Source organism: Tamandua tetradactyla, chromosome 3 (assembly GCF_023851605.1).
Source record: "Tamandua tetradactyla isolate mTamTet1 chromosome 3, mTamTet1.pri, whole genome shotgun sequence".
Lineage (NCBI taxonomy): Eukaryota > Metazoa > Chordata > Mammalia > Pilosa > Myrmecophagidae > Tamandua > Tamandua tetradactyla.
This window is the reverse complement of record NC_135329.1, coordinates 59,444,347-59,471,412: the sequence shown is the minus strand read 5'-3', so window position 1 is coordinate 59,471,412 and position 27,066 is coordinate 59,444,347. Positions and strand designations below refer to the sequence as shown.

The 27,066-nt window shown below is 37.2% G+C and overlaps 1 protein-coding gene across 5 annotated transcripts in view; it reads right to left on the bottom strand.

The window, feature by feature from the left end:
• LOC143677347 (uncharacterized) overlaps positions 1-27,066 on the bottom strand; it is an 84,902-nt gene that overhangs the window by 43,933 nt on the left and 13,903 nt on the right. For 3 of the 5 annotated variants that reach the window (XM_077153205.1, XM_077153211.1, XM_077153209.1), the window contains exon 1: positions 12,637-12,741. The exons of 1 other annotated variant lie outside the window; for it this stretch is intronic. The gene's annotated coding sequence lies outside the window, so the exon portion shown is untranslated. Of the gene's footprint in view, positions 1-12,636; positions 12,742-27,066 lie in introns of those variants that run through there. One more of the 5 variants, XM_077153210.1, reaches the window with a different exon arrangement.

Below are 27,066 nucleotides of genomic sequence, written 5' to 3'. Positions count from 1 at the left end.
AGAAAATTCTTCCTTACCTCCATTGTGTAGCTGCAGTCCTATTTCCCCCTGATAGTCAGGGTCAATCACCCCAGCCAATAATGTAATCCCCTTCTTGGCTTGTTGATCCAGGTGGATGGTTAGGGAGCACTAGAGATAGATAGGAAAACACAAAAGAAAGAGGTGTGGAGAAGACTGTAGAAAGAAGTAAAATTAGATATGACATATACAATCCAAAAGGCAAAATGGTAGAAGAAAGTACTACCCATACAGTAATAACACAAAATGTTAATGGATTAAACTCCCCAATCAAAAGACATACACTGGCAGAATGGATTAAAAAACAGGACACAACTATATGCTGTCTACAGGGAACACATCTTAGATCCAAAGCTAAACATAGGTTGAAAGTGAAAGGTTGGGAAAAGAGATTTCATGCAAATAACAATCCAAAAAGAGCAGGAGTAGCTATACTAATATTCAACAAATTAGACTTCAAATGGAAAACAGTTAAAAGAGACAAAGAAGGATACTATGTACTAATAAAAGGAACAATTCAGCACGAAGACATAACAATCATAAATATTTATGCACCAAACCAGAATGCTCCAAAATACATGTGCCAAATACTGAAAACACTGAAAAGAGAAATAGACACATCTACCATAATCGTTGGAGACTTCAATTCCCCACTCTCATCAATGGACAGAACATCTAGACAGAGGGCCAATAAAGAAACAGAGAATTTGAATATTACAGTAAATGAGTTGGACTTAACAGACATTTATAGGACATTACACCCCACAGCAGCATGATACACCTTTTTCTCAAGTGCTCATGGATCATTCCCAAGGATATATCATATGCTGGGTCACAAAGCAAGTCTCAATAAATTTAAAAAGATTGAAATCATATAAAACACTTTCTCAGGTCATAAAGGAATGAAGTTGGAAATCAATAATAGGCAAAGCACCAGAAAATTCACAAATATGTGGAGGCTCAACAACACAGTCTTAAACAACCAGTGGGCCAAGAAAGAAATTACAAGAGAAATCAGTAAATATCTCAAGGCAAACGAAAATGAAAACACAACATATCAAAACTTATGGGACACAGCAAAGGCAGTGCTAAGAGGGAAATTTATTGCCCTAAATGCCTATATCAAAAAAGAAGAAAGGGCAAAAATTCAAGAATTAACTGTCCACTTGGAAGAACTAGAGAAAGAACAGCAAACTAACCCCAAAGCAAGCAAAAGGAAAGAAATAACAAAGATTAGAGCAGAAATAAATGGAATTGAGAACATGAAAACAATTGAGAAAATCAATAAAACCAGAAGCTGGTTCTATGAGAAAATCAATAAGATTGATGGGCCCTTAGCAAGATTGACAAAAAGAAGAACAGAGGGGATGCAAATAAGAAAGATCAGAAATGGAAGAGGAGACATAACCATTGACCCCACAGAAATAAAGGAAGTAATAACAGGATACTATGAACAACTTTATGCTAGCTAATAAATACAACAATGTAGATGAAATGGACGGGTTCCTGGAAAGACATGAACAACCAACTTTGACTCAAGAAGAAATAGATGACCTCAACAAACCAATCACAAGTAAAGAAATTGAATCAGTCATTCAAAAGCTTCCCAAAAAGAAAAGTCCAGGAACAGACGGCTTCACATGTGAATTCTACCAAACATTTCAGAAAGAATTAGTACCAATCCTGCTAAAACTCTTCAAAAAAAATTGAAGTGGAGGGAAAGCTACCTAATTCATTCTATGAAACCAACATCACCCTCATACCGAAACCAGACAAAGATATTACAAAAAAAGAAAACTACAGACCAATCTCTCTAATGAATATAGATGTAAAAATCCTCAACAAAATTCTAGCAAATCGAATCGAGCAACACATTAAAAGAATTATACATCATGACCAAGTAGGATTCATCCCAGGTATGCAAGGATGGTTCAACATAAGAAAATCCATTAAAGTAATACACCATATCAACAAATTTAAGCAGAAAAATCACATGATCATCTCAATTGATACAGAGAAGGCATTTGACAAAATTCAACATCCTTTCCTGTTGAAAACACTTCAAAGGATAGGAATACAAGGGAACTTCCTTAAAATGATAAAGGGAATATATGAAAAACCCACAGCTAATATCATTTTCAATGGGAAAAAACTGAAAACTTTCCCCCTAAGATCAGGAACAAGAGAAGGATGTCCACTATCACCACTGTTATTCAACATTGTGTTAGAAGTTCTAGCCAGAGCAATTAGACAAGAAAAAGAAATACAAGGCATCAAAATTGGAAAGGAAGAAGTAAAACTATCACTGTTTGCAGATGATATAACATTATATGTCGAAAACCTTGAAAAATCCACAGCAAAACTACTAGAGCTAATAAATGAGTACAGCCAAGTGGCAGGTTACAAGATCAACATTCAAAAATCTGTAGTGTTTCTATAAACTAGTAACGAACAATCTGAGGGGGAAATCAAGAAAAGAATTCCATTTACAATTGCAACCAAAAGAATAAAATATTTAGGAATAAATTTAACTAAAGAGACAAAAGACCTATACAAAGAAAACTACAAGAAACTGTTAAAAGAAATCACAGAAGACCTAAATAGATGGAAGGGCATACCGTGTTCATGGACTGGAAGACTAAATACAGTTAGGATGTCAATTCTACCTAAACTGATTTACAGATTCAATGCAATACCAATCAAAATTCCAACAACTTACTTTTCAGAAATAGAAAAACCAATAAGCAAATTTATCTGGAAGGGCAGGGTGCCCCAGACTGCTAAAAGTATACTGAGGAAAAAAAACGAAGCTGGAGATCTCATGCTGCCTGACTTTAAGGCATATTATGAAGCTACAGTGGTCAAAACAGCATGGTACTGGCATAAAGATAGATATATTGACCAATGGACTCAAATAGAGTATTCAGATATAGACCCTCTCATCTATGGACATTTGATCTTTGATAAGGCAGTCAAACCAACTCACCTGGGACAGAACAGTCTCTTCAATAAATGGTACCTACAGAACTGGATATCCATATGCAAAAGAATGAAAGAGGACCCATATCTCACAACCTATACAAAAGTTAACTCTAAATGGATCAAAGATCTAAACATTAGGTCTAAGACCATAAAACAGAGGAAAATGTAGGGAAATATCTTATAAATCTTATAATTGGAGGCTATTCTATAGACCTTACACCCAAAGCAAGAGCACTGAAGAAAGAAACAAAGAAATGGGAACGCCTCAAAATTAAACACTTTTGTGCATCAAAGAACTTCATCAACAAAGCAGAAATACAGCCTACACAATGGGAGACAATATTTGGAAATGACATATCAGATAAATGTCTAGTATCCAGAATTTATAAAGAGATTGTTCAACTCAACAACAAAAAGACAGCCAATCCAATTAAAAAACGAGAAAAAGACCTGAACAGACACTTCTCAGAAGAGGAAATACAAATGGCCAAAAGACACATGAAGAGATGCTAAACGTCCCTGGCCATTAGAGAAATGCAAATCAAAACCACAATGAGATATCATCTCACATCCACCAGAATGGCCATTATCAACAAAACAGAAAATGACAAGTGCTGGAGAGGATGTGGAGAAAGAGGCACACTGATTCACTGTTGGTGGGAATGTCAAATGGTGCAACTGTGGAAGGCAGTTTGGCGGTTCCTCAAAAAGCTGAATACAGAATTACCATATGACCCGGCAATACCATTGCTAGGTATCTACTCAAAGGACATAAGGGTAAAGACACAAACAGACATTTGCACACCAATGTTTATAGCAGCATTATTTACAATTGCAAAGAGATGGAAACAGCCAAAATGTCCATCAATAGATGAGTGGCTAAACAAACTGTGGTATATACATACAATGGAATATTATACAGCTTTAAGACAGAATAAAGTTATGAAGTATGTAACAACATGGGTGGACCTTGAGGACATTATGCTGAGTGAGATTAGCCAGAAACAAAAGGACAAATACTGTATGGTCTCACTGATATGAACTGACATTAGTGAATAAACTTGGAATATTTTTGTTGGTAACAGAGACCATCAGGAGATAGAAATAGGGTAAGACATTGGGTAATTGGAGCTGAAGGGATACAGACTGTGCAACAGGACTGAATGTAAAAACCCAGAAATGGACAGCACAATACTACCTAACTGTAATACAATTTTGTTAAAACACTGAATGAAGCTGCATGTGAGAATGATAGAGGGAGGAGGGCTGGGGGCATAAATGAAATTAGAAAGATAGATGTTAAAGATTGAGATGGTATGATCTAGGAATGCCTAGAGTGTATAATAATAGAGTCTAAATGTACAAATTTTAAAAATGTTTTTGCATGAGGAAGAACAAAGGAATGTCATTACTGCAGGGTGCTGAAAATAGATGGCAATTATTATTTTAAAATGTCACCTTCTGTGTGAGACTAAAGCAAAAAATGTTTATTTGGTACAAAATTTATATTTTGACTAGTGCATTTCCTAATATAACTTATGTAGATAGTTTGATTGAACGCCTTAAGTACTTGGAATCTCAGGTAGGACATGAGATTTTGTTGGTTTGCCCAGAGTGATGCCCCAATGAATCCCACAGTGATTCGATCAGTGAGTGGAAAAGTATTTGCAAAGCCTCTTTCGGGGAATGGTGAGAATGGGGAGAAATTCAACTTCCCCAAGTTGAATTCTTGATATTCTCACAAGCAGTGTGGACAACCAAAGCCATAGGCTGAGCCCCCAGTCTTGGGGTTTGTTTGTATGAAACTTAACCCCACAATGGATAGGTCAAGTCTACTTAAAATTTAGGCCTAAGAGTCACCCCCAAGAGAGCCTCTTTTGTTGCTCAGATGTGGCCTCTCTCTCTAGCCAACACAACAAGTAATCTCACTACCCTCCCCCTGTCTACGTGGGACATGACTCCCAGGGGTGTGGACCTTCCTGGCAACGTGGGACAGAAATCCTAGAATGAGCTGAGACTCAGCATCAAGGGATTGAGAAAACCTTCCTGACCAAAAGGGGGAAGAGCGAAATGAGACAAAGTGTCTATGGCTGAGAGATTCCAAACAGAGTCAAGAGGTTATCCTGGAGGTTATTCTTACGCATTGAGTAGCTATCACCTTGTTATTCAAGATGTTAAGGGAGAGGCTGGAGGGAAATGCCTGAAAACGTAGAGCTGTGTTCCTGTAGCCACGTTTCTTGATGATGACTGAATAATGATATAGCTTTCAGAATGTGACTGTGTGATTGTGCAAACCTTGTATCTGATGCTCCTTTTATCTACCTTGTCAACAGACGAGTAGAATATATGGAATAAAAATAAATAACAGGGGGAACAAATGCTAAAATAAATTTAGTTTGAAATGCTAGTGATCAGTGAAAGTGAGGGGTAAGGGGTATGGTAGGTATAATTTTCTTTTTTTCTGTTTTCGTTTTATTTCTTTTTCTATTGTCTTTTTATTTCTTTTTCTGAATGCATGCAAATGTTCTAAGAAATGATGAATATGCAACTAAGTGATGATATTGTAAATTACTGATTATATTAATTTTTATTTCATTTGTTAGTTTTTTTAATTAATAAATAAATTAAAAAAAAAACAGCATGGTACTGGCACAAAGACAGACGTATTGACCAATGGAATCAAACTGAGAGTGCAGAAACAGACCACCAAATCTATGGTAAACCAATATTCAACAGGCCCCCAAATCAACTACACTAGGACAAAATAGTCTTTCAATAATTGGGCCTGGAGAGCTGGATATTAATAAACTGAAGAATGAAAGAGGACCCTTACCTTACACTCTCTACAAAAATTAACTCAAATCGGACCAAACACCTAAATATAAGAACCAGTACCATAAAGCTTCTAGTAGAAAATGTGGGGAAACATCTTCAAGAACTAGTAATGAGTTGAGACTCAGCATCAAGGGATTGAGAAAAACCCTAGAATGAGCTGAAACTGAGCATCAAGGGATTGAGAAAACCTTCTCGACCAAAAGGGGGAAGAATGAAATGAGACAAAGTGTCAATGGCTTCCTAAGCTTTACACCCAAAGCACAAGCAAGAAAAGAAAATAATAGCAATATGGGAACTCCTCAAAAGCCTTTGCCAAAAAGATGAAGAGGCAGCCAACTCAATGAGAGAAAATATTTGGAAATCACGCATTGGATAAAGGTGTGATATCCTGTACACATAAAGAAATCATACAACTCAAGAACAGAAGACTAAGCAACTCAACTATAATGTAGACTAAAGATATGAATAGACATTTTCCGGAAGAGCAAATACACATGGCTAAAAAAACATGAAGAGATGTTCATTCTCATTACCTATAAGGGAAATGCAGATCAAGACTACAATGAGATACCACTTCATACCTATAAGAATGGCTGCTGTTAAACAAACAGGAAACTACAAATGTTGGAGAAATTTGGATACTTATGAATTGCTGGTGGGAATGTATAATGGTACAGCCACTATGGAAGACGATCTGGCAGTTCCTCAGAAAACTAAATCTCAAGTTGCCCTATGACCCAGCAATACCACTACTCATTATATACTCAGAAGAGCTGAGAGCAGTGACACAAACAGAGATTTGCACACTGATGTTCACAGCAGCATTATTCACAACTGCTAAAAGATGGAAACAATGCAAGAACCTATCAACAGACAAGTGGATTATCAAAATTTGGCATATACATACCATGGATTATGCAGCGGTAAGATGAAATGACATCCTGAACCACATGACAAGATGGATGACTCTTGAGGACATAATGCTGAGTGAAATAAGCGAGACACAAAAAGACAGATACTGTATCATTTCACTTTTATGACCATGGTAAAGATAAAACAGAAGGCTCATAATACAGAATATAGGGGACCTAGAGATAAACAAAATCTTGAGATGGGTATACAGTTTGCTGATGAGATTGAGGTTGAACTTAATTGTAAGGGAACAGACAGAAGTGAAGGCAGTTCACTAGCGGGTCTATAAATATTATTACCATATTGAAGGAGAACATGATTGAAAGGGGTTGTATAGACTCGTGTCAGAGAAATTAACACTACAAATAGAAATAAGTTCTCACATGAACTACTGCAAAGATATGAATCTTGTACAAAGAGTGTATAATTTTGGGATATAGGGGAAACTGATATTGCATGCACTGGGCTATGTTTAACAGGAAAATATCAACATTACCTCAGCAATACCAGGAGTACATAATAGGGGAAGAGACTAGAGTTAGGGAGAGGTTTGGATTTTCTATTTGGTTAGAATATGTTTACTGGCTATCTTTCTCTAGGAAACAACAAAATTATTTGAAAAAGAGAGTGTTGATAGACTATTAACTTTGTACATTTTACATGAGGCCCAGTAGATAGAGGTGGCTGAAGGACTCACTGACTGAGAAGTAGACTGGCAAACAACAGTGTAAACGTATGATCAAACATGGTGCTGCTACAAAAAGGAATGAAGTTGTGAGGCATGCAACAAATGTAAATGAACCTGTGGGACATTTGGTGATGTAAAATAAGCCAGAAACAAAAGAACAAATACTGTATGATCTCATTTAGAAAATACAAGAAATCTGGGGTCTGGATTGTAAGATCTTATAGCAGTCACATTTAATCTAGAGTGGTAATTGTTATTTCTGGATTTTGAGGAGCTGTTTTATATATGTATAACCTAGTATTCAGAGATGAGAATGAAGCTGATCAAGTCAGGATTAAGGTAATTCAGAATACAGGGGTAAAGAAGACATTGTATGTATTTTAATACTTCACCTATCCTTTGAGACCAAAGGAAGAAAGTTTTATTATGTACAGAACCTAGGTTTTCTGTAGATATAATCTAACTCAACTTGTCTGGAGAGATGATTTAAACAATCAAACACAGGGAGTCCAAAATAAGAATGAGAGTCTTTAATACTGTATAGCTTAAAGTAATGCTTGGATTATCCCAGAGTAGATTAAGCAGATATTGGCAAAGTCCCTTGAGAGATGGGAGAAAAATTATGGAATTTTTAGACTTTACCACCAGGGAAACCCCAGATACTGTACCAAACATTAGGGACACCCAAATCAATAGGCCAAGCTCTTGATCTTGAGGCTTGCTCTTGTGAAGCTTATGTACGTAGCAGACAAGCTTAGCCTACCTGTGGTACACCTAAGAGTCACCTCCAAAGGACCTCTTTTGTTGCTCAGATGTGGCCTTTCTCTCTCTAAATCCAACTCTGTAAGTGAAACCACTGCCCTCTCCCCTACATGGGACATGACATCCAGGGGTGAAAGTCTCCCTGGCAGCGTGGGAGATGCCCCCCAGGGATGATCCTGGCCCTGGCACCATGGGATCAATAATGCCATCCTGACCAAAAGAGGGAAAAAAGTATAACAAATAAGGTATCAGTGGCTGACAGAGTTCAAATAGAGTAGAAAAGATACACTGGAGGTCACATTCATACACATGCTTCAGTTAGACACTGCTACCTAGCATAACTTGCCAAACCCCAAACAAAACCATTCCTGCCAATCCTAAAGAATACCTAGGTATTATATGAGATTCTACAAAGGTTCCATGCACTAGGGTAGCTCCAAAACCTACAACCTCCAAATGGGTCACTGGAACAGATAAGTCCTGAAATGCAGAGGGGCCAGGCCTTCCAGAACATGAACTAGTTCCATCCCCCTATCCCATATCATCAACAGCCTCTTTCAACATGAAAAAGTTATTATGGGCATAGTCTAAACACCCTAAAGAGTCAGAAAAAGATCAAAGGTGATGGTGGAGTTATACAGAGAAGGTTATGTTTAACAAATGAGCATGAGTGCTGAATCATTATACTGACAGTTCTTTTACTCTCCAGTATTTAAGAGCAGTTAGAAATAAAAACCTAAAATTGTGGAATTATAATCCATACCAAACTCTGAACTCTGTTCTACAACTAAATGTTGCAATGTACTTTTGAGATTTATTGCTTTTATGTATATATGTTATTTAAAGAGAAGAAGTATAACAGAGAAGGTAAGATTTAAAAAAGGAGTATGACTGCTGAATCATTATATTAATATTTCTGCTGGTCTCCACTATCTTGGAGCAGCTAGAACAAAAAACGAAAAATCATGGACTATAACTCATACCAAATTTTAAAATCTGTTCTATAACTATTTGGTAAAATGTACTTGGATACTTATTACTTTTTTTTATGTATATTTTACAATAAAAAATGTTAAAAAAAATTCACTGTTCTGAAAAAAGAACCTATTTTATGGTATATGAATATATCTCAATAAAATTAATTTGAAAAAAATTTACTGTTCTAGAAAAAAACTGCGAAATTTTAAAAGCAGAAATTTTAGGCAATCATGTATTCTATTTTTTATGTTACTATTTTTCTTTCTACTCTGGCCATTCCATTATGCAACATTCTTAAGGGAAGTCATGATCTCTTTGAGTCAGGGCTATGATAGTAAATGGAACTATCCAGGCAAATAAAACAATCAGTCATCTGCCCTGTTGTGCTTAAGTTCAGTTTAGAAGGAATAATTCAAAGTAAAAATGATAATGTTAACTTGTATACATAGCATCGAAGGGCTTCATTTGTTAAAGTGGAACAAACTTCTTGGAAAGAACAGATATATTAGCTGAAACTAAGGATTTAGCTGGGCAAAATCTTAGAAAATCTGCTTTGCAGGAGCCAAAGGGTTAACAGAAAACCTGCGGAATTTATTGGGAGTGACTGGCTTCAAAGCGGCCTTGAGGAGGTCTGCTGCAAACAGCGAGCTCCCAGCGGTGAGCCTTATCTGGGGACGAAGGGGAAGAACATGGTCTGCAAACAGACTTGTTTTGTTTCTACTTTCACACACGAAGTATGGAATGTTCCCTTTTTGCTACCCAGATATCCAGGAGGCTAGATTGAAAGTAACAAGAGAACAAGGGAGTAATATACTGAAAAAACAGGCTTGGTCAGCAAAAGAGCTATGAGAAATGATACAAAATAAAGCAGCTGGAGCTCTTCGGGGCTGCAGTCATCTTGTCTGTCTTCTGTGTGTGTCTGTGTGACTCATTCCGCAGGAAGTGTCTGCGTCCGTGTTTTTTATTTCGCAGGGGTTGCTGAAAGACTGCAACACTGCTTGGGATACAAGTTGGTTTAAAAGGAAGATAGATGTACAAAATCCCAGCATCGTTTGTGACTGAGTTCCTTCTGGGAATGCATGGCCTAAATCTCATGAGGAAACACTACAGACCCACATTGGGGTCATTTGTACTCCTTAAATTGGTCAAAGATGTGAAAATGAAGGAACGTCTCAGGAGGAGTTCCATATTGAAGTTGACTGGAAAAAGATAAGTAGAAAAATAGAATTTTTGAGACAGTCTGGGAAGGGCGGGACAGTGTATAAAAGTTGAAGGAGGCTGTGAATAGGATTACAGCATGGAAGCAATTGACTTTCTGATTTGGAGTTTTCTAGGAAAGTGTTCTGGTTTTGTAAATAAATACACTGGAGTATTTTTGCGAAATGTTTGTTAGTGGGCAAGTGTGGAAAAATTGTAACAACGGGAAATCTTAGTGAAGGGATCAGGAGTTCTTTGTACCTACCTCTTAAAATTTTTTATACATTTGTTATTATCTCAAAATAAATTCATTTTAAACATGCCCATGTTGCTACTATGCTATTAAAATACTGAGAAGCCAAATCTAGCAAAATGCAGTTCAACCAAGGTTGTGAAAGGAATCGACCTTTTAAGTGTCTGTGTTATTAAGGAGGAAACGTGTCATTATTATATTAATAGCACTATGTCTTTGGTGTCCTGAATGATTTGGGGGAGTTTTGGAAACACTGAGATATTTGTATTCCCGTTTCTCATAGGAACTCTATCCTTTGCTGCAGGTTTTGGAGACTGATTTTCTGTACTTGACTGTCTTTTGTCAGTCTGCTAAGGTGTGTTTCAGGGGATCTTTCTATATTTCCTCTCCAGGAGTCTCTTGGGAGATATTAGTAACAATGAGGGAAAGAGGTAATGACTTGATCACAACAGGGATTTGCAAGGTGGAAAAGTGCAGGGGTTTATAAAATGCTGGAATTCACCTTTATGTGTCAACCTGGGAGGGGAGCAAATGTTATCAGGGTATTTCATGCACAAATTAACATGTATTCAATGTTTATACAATATCAGATATATCATATATATATATATACACTGTATAAATGAAAATATGTATTATGTTGAAATAAAAATTCTTGTTGAAAATAGTTTGCATATATTTATGTGACTTAGTGTGAGATGATATACTGAATCAAGATAAATTAGTTAATAAAACTTAATAAAAAGCCTCATAATATATAAGGGTGGATGGTTATTAAGCCTATCCCCCTTCAGGTGTATCTGATTAACATCAAGTAGACATATGAACACATTCTGAAAGACACTGTAGATTTACTGATTTCACCTTTCCACAGAAAGTCACAAAATTAAACTAAGTACAGAGTTTGAATTTTCCGTAGGAGAAATTTACTTACAATGAATACACCTGATTTACAAAAAAAACAGCCTAAAGTATCAATAAACTGTTAACTTAAGTCCTGTACAAATTTCATCTTAAGGAGTTTTAATTAGTATGCAATAGTAGGTATTGAAAATCACAAGCTTCTTCTGAACATCAGAAGCTTATTTCTGTTCATGCATGAATTTCACTTAGTGCAAACATCCTAATTTGGAGGTCACATATCTTGTAAAATTCACATATCAGACAACTAACCAATTTAAAGCGTACACTTCAGGGGCATTTAGGTCATTCTCACGCTGAGCAAGTATTACCACTATTGATCTATCTATATACTTTTAAAACAGTATCAGTCACACTGAAACAAAAGACATTTTCATAAAGCAAGCTAAACTCAAAAGTAATTGAAGAGTCTCATTCGGTCATGGGAAATTCTGCAACATGGCAATGTCTTAACTAGACAACAAGATGACTTTTTAAAGTATACTTCAAAAACTTAATCAAAAGTGTGTTTTTATTATAGCCAGCAAAGTAATTATAAATGTTGGAATTTGGGGTAAATATCATTTAAAATCAACCTTTGGAGTTGTAGTCTACGTACTTGTAAATTCTTCAATCTTTTTTTCCAACTATGTACGTGATACAGGAAAAATTAGCTAATAAAATAAGTAATAAAACTGTATAACGAAGAGCAAGATTTTTCCCTTCACCTCAGGCTCTGATACGCCTCAGCCAGGACCAGTCTGTCCCCAAGTGCTCTACTGGACGGCTGAAATATTTTGTATATCCCTTTCAGTATTGTAGATGCCTTTCCCCTCTGAATCTCTATCAGAATTGCCTCCAGCAAGTGCCCAGAATCCGTACAATCCTACGGCATGTCAGATTTCGAGCTAGCAAAGCCCTTAATGAGAGGATTTTTAGTAAAGTAAGTCTTGAGAAAATATACTGAGAAAGTAGAGATTACACAGGCACAATGTCGAAAATGAAGGTTCTGGGCTTGCAATTTAGGAAAAAAAAAAAAAAAACCACCTCGTAGGACCGCAAGAAAAGTCACTCCTCAGCGTTAGGAGCACATAGGAAGCTAATTACTCACAGGGACGCGGGCGGAGAAGTCATACACCCGCGAACAACCCTTCCAAGGGTCCCGCGGGAATGAAGTTCGTCTTTCTCGTGGAGGTGGCGCCCGGTGGTGGGGAAGAACAGAAAGGCGTTTCTGGCGCTGTTTGGTCAGAATATGAGGCTAGGCGCGCCATCTGCCGGCTGGCGGTGCACAACGCAGGAAGCTTCGGGTCGCCTGGTAGTGAAAATGGAACCCTCTCTCCCTCTGGCCGAATCAATGAGCTTGTGCTAGGACATTTCCTTCTAGGAGACTCAGCCTGGCTGAAGTGAACTCCTCACTGCAGTCAACACTACAGATTCAGAAAGTAGGATCCACAAGAGGAGCAGGAGCTGGGAAACCTCCCAGGCCCAGATTCCCCTGCCCACACCAGGTTTGGGACCTAGGCTTTTATCCCCGTCCCCACCCATCTGGACAATCACAGGGAAAAGCGCCTAGTGCATTACAAAGCTTGTGCACCTGTGGCCTTTCAGGTGACTCCCCAAGGAGGCTGGCTTACCTAGAGTCCTCCCTGCTTCCATTGCACCAACCCTGCCCCTTGCCCAGTTACGAGATATCCACAGTTATTGGTGTATTTATTGGGGCTCAAGGAAGATAACCTGTCCAGAATCTCATTGGGATAGCTGGATAGATAGAAAAAAATACTCAATATAATTCTATAGTCTTCGGTAGCAAAATAAATGTTTTTGTCTTTTCACGACCATGTCACTCATGCAGCCTTGAAGTTACTGTAAGCAAAAACAGCCCTTGTTGAAATAATTTACTGTTGGTCTAATCTCAACAACAAAAAAACTTACTCTCTGTTTCCAGAAACGCTCCCTTGCTCTGCTTGCAAAAATGAAACATCACCTATACTAATATCAGCACCATCCTCCCTTTTGAAGAGCAAGATCAACGGCCTGAATGGTCAACAAAGAAGGACCTACCAGATAATAATCATGCTGACCAAACAAATTGAAGCAAGCAACCATTACTTAATTTTAATGAATCTTGTGACTTTCATTTTTTTTTTTTTACTTTTCTTTCTGACTTCTTCTGGACCTTTGTCATTTCTTTGTCTGTTTGGGTTATAAAAGCCCAAACCACCTTTCCCACTCTGAACTGGTCTTGGTAAGTTTGTTGTCCAGTTCCTTGATAAACTCACCTCGTCACCAAGATAGAGACTTGTTTCTCTGAAGGGCGGGGCTGACTATCCAGGATCCTGTTTCCTGATGATAGCAGTTGCCACCTGGAAGCATGGGAGGTCCAACCCAGTGTTCCCAACCCAGAGTGCAGAGTTTCAGGGGTCAAAGGAGCCCTGCAGAGGGTTGCTGCTTAAGCACAAGGAGCAGTTGAGGCCCCTCCTTTGCAGCCTGCTCCTAGAACTGCCCCCAAGGAATTCCTGAGGGTTAATCATAGGCATGGAGGTTGAAGGGATTTCCGGGGTGGAGGTAAAGAAACATCTTCAGTTTTTCTTTTTTGTGAATTTCTTATATTAGCTGCCACTATGGCAAGTAAACATTGGACCCAGGGAGTGAAAATTTAACAAATTAATTAGAATTTCAAGGCTAGATTTACATAGAGGAAATCAACTGTGTTCCTGATAGGCTTTTGATCCTGGAGTCTGATCCACCTCCCAGCACCTTGAAGTCTATAATGGCCATACCCTAGAAGGTGTAATTAAGTGTCTTAGAAACTGAGCTGCCTGAGTATTGGTCTTCACCTATCACTGTGTCTGGAGTATCTTAAACGCTCTCTCCCTGCCTCTCTGTCATCAAAGGAAGAATACAGAATCTGTTACTGTGAAGTTCCTGTGGAAACCAAGTACAAAGTTCAGAATAATACCTGTCTTAGCTCTTTTATGATCTATTCTCATTTTTAAAAAAGAACCCTGTAAGCAACTCTCAGGGTAACAGTCTGCCATAAAAGTCCATCCACCATCTATTTTGCCACAATTCTTACCTCAGAGTTGCAATTTGTGGGGTTCATCCATATTTTTCCAAATTCCTCTTTGTAGCATTGACAAGCTACATGAAAACAACTGACCATATTACTGTGAAAGCTGTGTGCATTTCCACTGGGAAGCAGCTGGGAGAATGAGAATGAATCACTTAACTTAAAGATCTTAACTTAAAGATCAGTGTTGCACTAGGAATATGTTGGGCCCATAACCCAGTGTTCAGGGATGAAAGCCAAATTCTGCTAGCCTTTGGCCTTTATCTCTCCAGTTCTTCCTTTTAACTATGAACTCTAGGATACCAAGATAATCAGTTATGCATCCCTTTGCCTCCCAGGTAAGACATAAAGTTAAACATTTAATTTTGCCTCAGTGTTTTCTGGAGGCAAAAAGGATGAATAGGATTTCCCCAACTGTGAGTGTTCTCAGATCCCCTGCAGGTATTAAACTGTAGCCCAGGGCTAGGCCAGTTAAAAGGCATTTTAAAAAACTATTCTTATTGACACATCACACGCATACATTCCATACATGGTGTATAATCAATGGCTCACAATCTCATCACATAGGTGTGTATTCATCACCATTTTCATCTTTTAGACCATTTGCATGACTCCAGAAAAAGAAATAAAAAAAGAAAAACTCATACATAGCATACCCTTTATCCCTCCCACTCATTGCCAGCTAGTATTTCCATCTACACAATTTATTTTACACTTTATCTCCCTATTATTTATTTATTTTTTATCCATATATTTTTTTTACTCATCTATCCATACCCTGGATAAAAGGAGAATCAGATACAAGGTTTTCACAAACACGCAGTCACATTGTAAAAGTTGTATTTTTATAAAATCATCATTAAAAATCAAGGCTACTGAAACACAGCTCAACAGTTTCAGGGCTTCCCTCCAGCCACTCTAGTTCATCATGAACAAAAGTGATATCTATATAATCCATTAAGAATAACCTCCAGGATAACCTCTTGACTCTGTTTGAAATCTCTCACCACTGAAATTTTGTCTCATTTCTCTCTTTCCTGTTTTGGCCAAGAGCCCTTTCTCAATCCCTTGATACCAGGTCCCAGCTGATCCCAACAGTTCTGTCCCACATTGTAGGGATATTTACAGCCCTCGGAGTCATATCTGATGTAGGGGGGTGGGCAGTGAGTTCATCCTGCTTAGTTGGCTTAGAGAGAGAGAGATCACATTTGAGCAACAAAAGAGGTTCTCAGAGGTGACTGTTAGGCCTAATTTTAAGTAGGCTTAACCTATCCTTTGCAGTAATAAGTTTCACAGAGACAAATCCCAAGAATGAGAGCTCGGCCTATTGATTTGTTTGTCTCAACTGCATGCAGGAATATCAGAAATTCTCCAAATGGGAAAGTTGAATATTTTCTCCTTTCTCCCCATTCCCCCAAGAGGACTTTGCAAATACTTCTTTATTCACTGTCCACATTACTCTGATATATCAGGGCATCCCACTAACCTGGATATACGAACAAAATTTCATGCCCTGTTCAAGATTTCATATACTTATGATGTTCAACTAAACTGACCATACAAGTTAAATTGTAATGCCCTACCCAAAATATAAATTTTGCACCAAATAAACTTTGATCTCACATGGAAGTTGAACTTGAGGTTTTAAAATATGGACAACATCGTCCTTTACTTTGTATTCTGCCCTACCTTAGTCCTATCCAGATCAGTTTCATTTATATCTCTACTCTAAGTCTGACCCCTGTTTTAATTTTTTAAACCATTCCTGTATGGGGTTTCAACTTTTTAAACAGTTCTTGTATGGGGTACTACTGACTTTTATACCTTCAGTGGTCTAACTCTGAATCTCAGGTGTCACATAAATACCCGAAGTTTCTAGGAACAACCAGGTAATATGCAAATAGCTCAGTATCTCAGAATTTAGAAATAGCAGTTACAACTGAATATACGTGACTGCTGTAAAAGCTCACCTTCTAGACCCTTTACATAGCCCCCAACCTGATAACCCATACTCTCAACTTCAGTTCACAGGGTTTTTATATTATAATTAGTCCATATGATTGAGGCATGATAATATTTGTCTCTTTCCTCCTGACATTTCATTCAACATACAGTCTTTACGGTTCTAACACCTAGTTGCATACCTCACAACTTCATTCTCTCTTAAGACCACTCAGTAGTCCATTGTATGTATATAACATAGTTCCCCCTTCCATTCCTTAGTCATTGTGCTCTCAGGCCACCTCCATCCATTGTGTATCACAAATACTGCTGCCGTAAACACCAGTGTGCTAAACACCAGTGTGTAAATGTCCATTCATGTCCCCACACTCAGTTCCTCCAGGTATTTACTGAGCAACAGGGTTTCAGGTTCATATCACAACCACATCACTAGCCTCCTGTGGAACCACCACACAGCTCTCCAAGGGGCTACACCTCTCAGTTTCCTTACTGATAGTGAATAATCACATCTCTTTCTCTGGAGTTTCTCTAGCATTAGTTTTTCTCTGTTCATTTTCCAATAGTTTTATTCACACGTCCTACAATCCAACCTAAGTATATAGACATGCCTTCACCACCATAATCTACCATGAAGACATTTTCTTTTTTTCAACAAAAAATCCATAGTCCTTCCCCATGCCCCCCACCTGCTGACATTTAGTTTTGACATAATGCCTTTGTTATATGCAGTGGAAGCATATTATAATGTTACTGTTGACTATATATCCTAGCTTGCATTGATTTTACTTTTTCCCATATACCATCCATTTTCAGCACACTGCAATGTTGACATTCATTTGTTCTCCTTCAGGCAAAAAATGTTTTTTTTTAATTTCTACATTTAATCATTATCATTGTCCACTCTAGGCATTCCTGAATTATACTGTCTCAGTCTTAATCCTCTATCTTTCCTTCTGGTTTCATGCATGTCCCCAGTGCTTATCCCTCAATCATACTGATACTCAGCTTCATTGTCTATTTATATTATTGTGCTACAATCTTGCAGGATTGTATTATCCATTTCTGAATTTTTATAATCAGTCCTTGTGCTGGTTTGAATCTGTTGTGAACCCCAGAAAAGCCATGTCCTTTAATCCTCATTCAATATTGCTGGATGGGAGTTTTTTTTTATTATCCATGGAGATGTGACACACCCAGTTATGGGTGGTAACTTTTGATTAGATGGTCTCCATGGAGATGTGTCTCCAGCCATACTAGGTGGGGTTGCTTACTGGAGCCCTTTAAGAGGGAACAATTTTGGAAAAATCTTAAGAGCATGAGAGCCCACACAGTCAGAGACCTTTGGAGATGAAAAGGAAAACTCCTCTTGGGGAGCTTCATGAAATAAGAAGCCTGGAGAGAAAGCTAGCAGACTTGGACATGTTCCCCATGTGCCATTACAGTTAAGTGAGAAACCCTGAACATCATCTGCCTCCTTGAACCAAGGTATCTTTCCCTGGATGCCTCAGATTGGATATTTACATACCCTTGTTTTAATTTGGATATTTTCTCAGCCTTGGAACTGTAAACTTGTAACCTATTAAGTTCCCCTTTTTAAAAGCCATCCCGTTTCTGGTATATAGCATTCTGACAGCTTGCAAATTAGAACAGTTTTGTTGTACACTCTGTATTCCTTCACCACCAAATGCCCAATCTCTACTTGAGTTCTATTTCCTAATGACCTGTGTTCTTAACTTCAACTCTCAAAGTCCACTCATTAATATTAGTTCACATTAGTGAGACCATACGGTACTGTCCTTTTGTTTTTTGACTAATTTCACTCAGCATAATGTCCTCAAGGTTCATCCATGTTGTTGTATGCTTCACAACATTGTTCTGTCTCACACCTGCATAATATTCCATCACATATATATACTACAGTTTCTTTAGACACTCATCCATTGATGAACATTTGGGCTGTTTAAATTTCTTGGCAAACATAAATAATGCTGCTATAAATATGGATGTGTAAATGTCCATTTGTGTCCTTGCCCTCAGGTTCTCTAAATATATGTCTAATAATGGGATTGCTGGATAATATGGCAATTCTATACTCAGCTTCCTAAGGAACCACAAAAATGTGTTCCAGAGTGGTTGAACCTTTTTACATTCTCACCAATGGTGTATAAGTATGCCTCTTTCTCCAGAGCCTCTCTAGCACTTCATTTTCTGTTTTTTTGAAAATGACCATTCTAGTGGGTGTCAGATGATACCTCATTGTGATTTTGATTTGCATTTCCCTAATAGCCAGTGAAGTTGAGCATCTTTTCATGTGCCTTTTAGCCATTTGTATTTCCTCTTCTGAGAAGTGTCTTTTCATGTCTTTTGCCCATTTTTTAGTTGGGTTGTTTGTCTTTTTGTTGTTGAATTGAATAATCTGTTTATATATTTTGGATACTGCCCTTATCTTATCCAATATTTGGATAAGTGGTTTCCAAATATTGTCTCCCATTGTATAAGCTGGATTTTACTTTCTTGATGAAGTTCTTTGATGCATAAGAGTGTTTAATTTTGAGAAGTTCCAATTTATCTATTTCTTATTTCAATGTTCAGGTTTTGGGTGTAAGGTTTAGTAAACCATCTCCTATTACAAGATTTATAAGATATTTCCCAACATTTTCTTCTAAACGTTTTATGGTCTTAACTCTAATGTTTAAGTCTTTTATCCATTTTGAATTAATTCCTGTATAAAGTGTGAGATATGGATTCTCTTTCATTCTTTTGCATATGGATATTCACTTCTCCAACCACCATTAATTGTAGATGCTGCTCTTTCCCATGTGAGTTGGCTTGACCACCTTGTCCATTGTCAAAGATTGATTGTCCATAGATGACAGCATCTATTTCTCAATACTCAATTCAATTCCATTGGTCAGTATACCTATCTTCATGGCAGTACCATGCTATTTTGACCACTATAGCTTCATAATATGCTTTCAAGTCTGGTAGTGTGCAACCTCCCTCATCATTTTTCTTTCTCAAGATATTTTTAGCTATTTGGGGCACCCTGTCCTTCCAAATAAATTTGGTAATTGGTTTTTCTATTTCTGCAAAGTAAGTTTCTGGGATTTTAATTAGTATTATATTGAATCTACACATCAATTCAGAGAGAATTGACATCTTAACTGTATTTAGTCTTCCAATCCATGAACACGGTATGCCTTTCCATTTAATTAGGTCTTCTATGACTTCTTTTTAGCAATTCCTTTTAGTTTTCTGAGCATAGGTCTTTTGTATCCTTAGTTAAATTTATTCCTAAATATTTTATTCTTTTGGTTCCTATTGTAAATGGAACTTTTTCTTGATTTCCTCCTCAGATTACTCATCACTATCATATAGAAACACTACTGATTTGGGGGTGTTGATCTTGTACCCTGCCACTTTGCTGTACTCATTTTTTGGTTCTAGGAACTTTGCGGTAGATTTTTCAGGATTTTTGACATATAATATATCATCCGGAAACAGAGTTTTACTTCATCTTTTCCAATTTGGATGCCTTTTATTTCTTTTTCTTGTTTAATTGCTCTGGCTAGAACTTCCAAACAATGTTGAATGACAATGGTGACAGTGAGCATCCTTGTCTTGTTCCTGATCTTAGGGGGAAAGCTTTCAGTCTTCCCCCATTGAGGATGATGTTAGCTATGGGTTTTTCATATATTCCCTTTATCACGTTGAGGAATTTCCCTTCTATTCCTATCCTTTGAAGTGTTTTCATCAAGAATGGGTGTTGAATTTTGTCAAGTGCCTTTTCCACATCAATCAAGATGACCATGTGGTTTTTCTACTTTGGATTGTTGATATGTGTATTACACTAATTGGTTTTCTTATGCTGAATCATCCTTGCATACCTGTAATAAGTTCCACTTGGTCATAGTGTACAATTTTTAAATGTGCTGCTGGAGTTTATTTGCAAGTATTTTGCATCTATATTCATTAAAGAGATTGGTCTGTAATTTTCTTTTCTCATAGTATCTTTGTCTGGCTTTGGTATTAGGGTGTGTTTGCTTCAGAGAATGAGGCAGGTATCTTTCCCTACTCTTTCATTTTTTAAAAGAGTTTGAGCAGGATTGGTACTAATTCTTTCTTGAATATTCAATAAAATTCACGTGTGAAGCCATCTATTGCTGGGCTTTTCTTTTTTGGGAGCTTCCTGATGACTGATTCAATCTCTTGTGATTGGTTTGTTGAGGTCCTCTATTTTTTCTCAAGTCAATATTGGTTTTTCATTCTTTTCTAGGAAGTTGTCCATGCCATCTATGTTGTCTAGTTTATTAGATATAGTTGCTCCTAGTATGCTCTCATTACATCCTTTATTTCTTTGGGTCAGTTATTATGTCTTTTCTTTCATTTCTGATTTTATTTATTTGCATCCTCTCTCTCTCTCTCTCTCTCTCTCTTTCTCTCTCTCTTCCCCTCCCCCCTCCTCTTTTGTCAAACTAGGTAAGCTTCCACTGATTTTAATGATTTTCTCAGAGAACCAACTTCTAATTTTGTTAATTTTCTCAATTGTTTTCATGTTCTCAATTTCATTTATTTCTGCTCTAATCTTCATTATTTCTTTCCCTTTGATTGTTTTGAGGTTAGTTTGCTGTTCTTTCTCTAGTTCTTCCAAGTGAACAGTTAATTCTTCAATTTTTGCTCTTTCTTCTTTTTAAACATATGCATTTAAGGCAATAAATTTCCCTCTGAGCACTGCTTTTACTTCATCCCATAAATTTTGATATGTTTTATTTTCATTTTCATTTGCCTCAAGATATTTACTGATTTCTCTTTTAATTTCTTCCTTGACCCACTGGTTGTTTGAGAGTGTCTTGTTTAGCCTCCATATATTTGTGACTTTTCTGGCCCTTTGCCCATTATTGATTTCCAATTTCATTCCATCATTATTTGAGGAAGTGTTTAGTGTGATTTCAATCTTTTAAAATTTATTGAGACTTGTTTCCTGACCCAGCATATGGTTGATCCATGGGAATGATCCATGAACACTTGAGACAGATGTGTAATGTTCTGTAAATGTCTGTTAAGTCTAGTTTATTTATGGTATTATTACAAATTTCTGTTATATAGATGTTCTATCCATTCATGACAGAGGGGATTTGAGATCTCCAACTACTATGGTAGAGCTGTCTACTTCTCCTTTCAATGTTGTTAATGTTTGCCTCATATATACACTCTGACTTGGTGTAAAAATATTCATGATTGTTATGTCTTCTTGTTGAATTGTTCCTTTTATTAATGCATGGTGACTTACTTTGTCTCTTTTAATTGTTTTACATTTGAAGTCTAATTTGCCAGATATTAGTATAGCTGCTCCTGCTCTTTTCTGATTGTTGTTTGTATGAAATATCTTTTCCCAACCATTCACTGTCAACCTATTTTTGTTCTTGAGTCTAAAATAAGTCTCCTCCTCACAGTATATAGATGGATCCTGTTTTTAAATCCATTCTGCCAGTCTATGTCTTTTTATTGGGGAGTTTAACCAGTTAACATTTAGTGTGATTACTGTAAAGGCAGTAGTTTCTTCTATCATTTTATCATTTGGATTTTATATGTTATATCTATTTTTTCTCTTTTTACCTTTACTGATAATCTTCATTTCTACACTCTTTTCCAGACCTCTCTCTCCTGCCTTTTCCTATCTGACTGTTGTGTACCCTTTAGTATGTCTTTCAGAGCTGGTCTCTTAGTCACAAATTCTCTCAGTGATAATTTGTCTGAAAATATTTTAATCTCCCTCTCATTTTTGAAGGACAATTTTGCTGGATATAAAATTCTTGGTTGGAAGTTTTTCTTTTAGAATCTTAAATATATAATACCGCTGTGTTAGTTAGATTCAGTTGTCAACTTGGCCAGGTGAGCATACCTAGTCTTGTTGCTGCGGACATAAGCCAATGGTACGTGAACCTCATCTGTTGCCAATTACATCTGCAGTCAGCTAGGAGGCGTGTCTGCTGCAATGAGTGATGTTTGACTTAATTGGCTGGTGCTTAAATGAGAGATTGCAACGTAGCCCTGCTAGCAGCTCGGCATGCCTCATCTCAGCACTTGCAGCTCAGCCCAGGCCTTTGGAGAAGTCACCGTGGGGAAAGTTGTTGGAACCCAGGGGCCTGGAGAGAAGACCGGCAGAGACCATCCTGTGCCTTCCACATAAGAAAACAGCCTCAGTGGAAAGTTAGCTGCCTTTCCTCTGAAGAACCAACAAAATACATCCCCTTTTATTAAAAGCCAATCTGTCTCTCGTGTGTTGCATTCCGGCAGCTAGCAAACTAGAACAACCGCTGTCTTCTTGGCTCCATGGTTGCTGCTGATAAATCCACACATAGTCTTATTGACCTTCCCTTATATGAGACAGATTGCTTTTCTCTTGCTGCTTTCAAAATTCTCTCTTTCTCTTTGACATTTGACAACCTGATTAATAAGTGTTTTGGAGTACGTCTGTTTGGATCTGTTGTGCTTTGGGTACACTGCATTTCTTGGATCTGTAATTTTATGTTTTTCATAAGAGATATGAGATTTTCAGTGATTATTTCCTCCAATAGTCTTTCTCCTCCTTTTCCCTTCTCTCCTCCTTCTGGAACATTTACAAGATGTATATTTGTGTGCTTCATGTTGTCATCCAGTTCCCTGAGACCCTGTTCATATTTTCCATTCATTATCTATATTTTCTTTTGTGTCGGATTTCAGACATCCAGTCCTTTAGTTCACTAATCCTTTATTTTGCCTCTCAAATCTATTGTTGTAGGTTTCTATTGTTTCTTTTTTTTCTCTTCATCTCCTCTATGTTGCCTTTCATTCCCATTAGTTCTGTGATTTGTTTTTTCAAATCTTTGTGTTCTTTTTTTTCACTCAATGTTGTCTTTATATACTCCCTCAACTCATTGATTTATTTTTTGATGAGATGTTCCATATCTGTTTGAACATCCTGAATTAGTTGCTTCAACTTCTGAATCTCATATGAAGTGTTGATTTTTCCTTTTCCTGGGCCATATCTTCAGTTTTCCTGGTATGACTCATTATTTGTTGCTGGTTTCTCAGCATTTGATTTCCTTAAGTAATTTATTCTGGAAGTTGTTTTCACTCTTTTACCTAGGATATTGTTGCTGGATGGCTTTGTTCTCTATCTTTTCTTTGTAATTCAGTTAAACTTATTCTAGACCTCTAGGATAGGTTCTGTTTAACTCCTCAGAATTTTTTTGTGTGTGTGTATTCTGCATGGTGGAGTCACATTTCATTATTTTTCTAAGTGAGTGTCCCATTATTGCAGCACCATTTTTGATTTTTTATTTGTTTTTTTTTTGCTTCTTTACTTTTTGGGAAGTGCAAGGACCAGGAATCAAACCCAGGTCTCCTGCATGTGAGAATACTGCCACTAATCTACCCTTGCACCCCACCCCCCATGGTCAGAATTTTTTAGTTCTTGTTTTTCAGTTTCTTGCCTTGCCTATATGTTTGTTTGTTTGTTTTTTTTTGAAGATGGTCTTCTCAGATATTATAGACCTCAGTCAAATTTTCCAAGAAAGATAGGCCCAGGAGGAAAGAGTAGCCAGCATCAGTTTTCCCTGAGGGTGAGACCCAACAGGTTGTTAGACTTTCCTATGAAGATTCTAGACCCTGTGCTTTTTCTATTCTGCCCAGCATAGTGACACTTCTCTGCCTGCATTTCCCATGAGCTTAAATTGATGTAGTGTCTTTAATTTCAGCAGACTCCTTGCCAGGACATGGTTGAGACACAGATGAGGTTGTAGGATGGTTTTAATTGCTTCACTTTTCCTATCTCTGGTGCCTGAATTCCTTGAAGGAGGGATTCCACCTGAGCTGGATCCACCTTTCTCTTGGGGAAGATACAACCTTTAGGGAATTAACTCCTTTCACCTGACTAGTTACTTTGTCTCTAAAACAAGCTTAATTCTGCCCTTGCCTGGGGCAGTGTTGGAGCCAGAGAGTGCATCCAGTTCTTTCTAATGTGAGTTCTTTTTGGGGTCTCAGCTGTTCTACCTGGTCCAGGCTGGTGTACACTATGTGTCTGTTACTGATGTTCCCCCAGCAGTTGGTCTGTACCATTTCTGGCTATTTACTAGCCGTAAATATTTACAATTTGTCAAGAACCAGTACACAGATATCAGGGGGAAGTTTTTCAAGGCACGTTAAATAGCCCTACAACATGCCCGCGATATGTTGGATCTGAGACAAATACCCTGAAGCATATATCATTCATTATATAGATGACATTTTAGTGGCCGTGGAACAAGAAGAATAGTTACAAATTCATTTTCAAAGCTTAGAATAAATAAAGTAGGATTACATATAGCACCAGAAAAAATTCAAAAAATGGTTCCATATAAATACTTGGGCGGTGTATTAGTTAGGGTTCTCTAGAGAAACAGAATCAATAGGAAATACTCATAAATATAAAATTTATAAAAGTGTCTCACATAACCATGGGAACATAGAGTACAAAATCTAGGACTAGTAGGGCAGGCTGTGAAGCTGACGATTCTGATGGAAGGTCTGAAGGAACTCTAAAGGAGAGGTTCTCCAGCTGAAGCACGAAGAGAGCCTGTCTCTTCTGAATCCTTCTTAAAAGGCTTTCAGTGATTAGATTAAGTATCATTCATTAAAGAAGACACTCCCCTTAGCTGATTACAAATGGAATCAGCTGTGGATGTAGCCAACATGATCATGAGTTAATTCTAAGAAATGTCCTCATAGCAAAAGACAGGCCAACACTTGCCCAACCAGACAAACAGGTACCACCACCTAGCCAAGTTGACACATGAACCTGACCATGACAGGCAGTATAGTAGATAAAACTACTGTTACTCTTCAAAAGGTTCAAGTAAGAAAAGATCATTTGTAAACACTGAATGACTTTCAGAAATTGTTAGGAGATATTAATTGGTTATGACCCATGCTTGCAATTCATACTTACGCCTTACATCATTTATTTGATACTTTGAAAGGAGATCCTCAGTTAGATAGTCCCAGAAAGTTAACCATTCAAGCTGAAAAGGAATTAGAATGGCTTCAAGAACATATTCATTCAGCTCAGTTACATATAATTCAAATTGGAGTACCTGTATGGCATTTAATTTTTCCCTCAGAACATTCTCCCACAGGAATTTTAACACAACATGAAGCCATACTGGAATGGATATTTTTACCTCATTCTACTCAGAAAAAATTAACAACTTACCTAGATAAAATGGGTCTATTAATATTTAATTAATATTAAATTAGCAGGCTACAGCTAAGACAATTGTGTGGGCAAGATCAGAGAAAATCATTGTTCTACTTACCAAACAAACTGAAAGTGCATCTCAAACTAATTTAAATTGGCAAATAGGCCTTGCTGATTATATAAATGAAATTGATAATCATTATCCTAAAACAAAATTATTTCAATTTTTAAAGCTTACTACTTGGATTTTGCCTAGAATAATCAGTGACACACCCTTAACTAATGCTGATACTTATTTTACAGATGCCAGTAAATCAGGGAAAGCTGGATATTATGGACCAGATACAAAAGTATGGGACACCAGGTGTACTTCAGTACAAAAAGCAGAATTAGCAGCAATTATTCAATTAATAAGAGATAAATCAAATTCTCTCAGTATCATAGCTGATTCACAATTTCTGTTACTGTCATTCATAATATTAAAACAGTTAATTGAAGCATTGACAGCTCTGACTTAGGTCAATTATTTAAACAACAAAGAAGGTAATGAAAAAACTGATAAATTATTAATTGGAACTGCAGAAGCTTCCAAATGGCATGATCTTACACATTGCAATTCTAAAGGTTTACAACAAAAATTTCATTTAACTCATGCTCAAGCTCAACAAATTATTCAATGTTGTCCAACTTGTGGTCCCTTACATTCTATACCATTCACATCCGGGGTGAATCCACAAGGTTTACAACCAAATTAAATCTGGCAAACTGACTTTACACATGTCCTCTCATTTGGAAAATTGGCTTATGTTCATGATTCCATTGATACTTATTCTGGCTATATTGTAGCTTCTCCTTTAAGTGGAGAAACAGCTAAACACGTTATTGCCCATTTTTTCTGGAATGTTTTGGATATGTAGGAATTCCCTCAGAAATAAAAACAGATAATGGACCAGCCTATATATCTAGAAAAGTTCAATTATTTTTTCAATTATGGAACATAAAGCATGTAACAGGAATCCCATATAACCCACAAGGTCAAGCTATTATAGAAAGGGCTCATCAAACACTCAAAATGCAATTTCAAAAACAAAAACAGGGAAATGGGGAGATATTCTCTCCTACTCCTAGAAATCAATGTAGGCAAGCTATGATAACATTAAATTTTTTCAATATCAGAGGAGAAGTTTCTGAGACAGCCACAGAAAAACACTGGTCAAAGGTATTACACAATTTTTAGAACAAGCTATTTGGTGAAAAGATTTAGATATGAATGAATGAAAGCCTGGATGGGT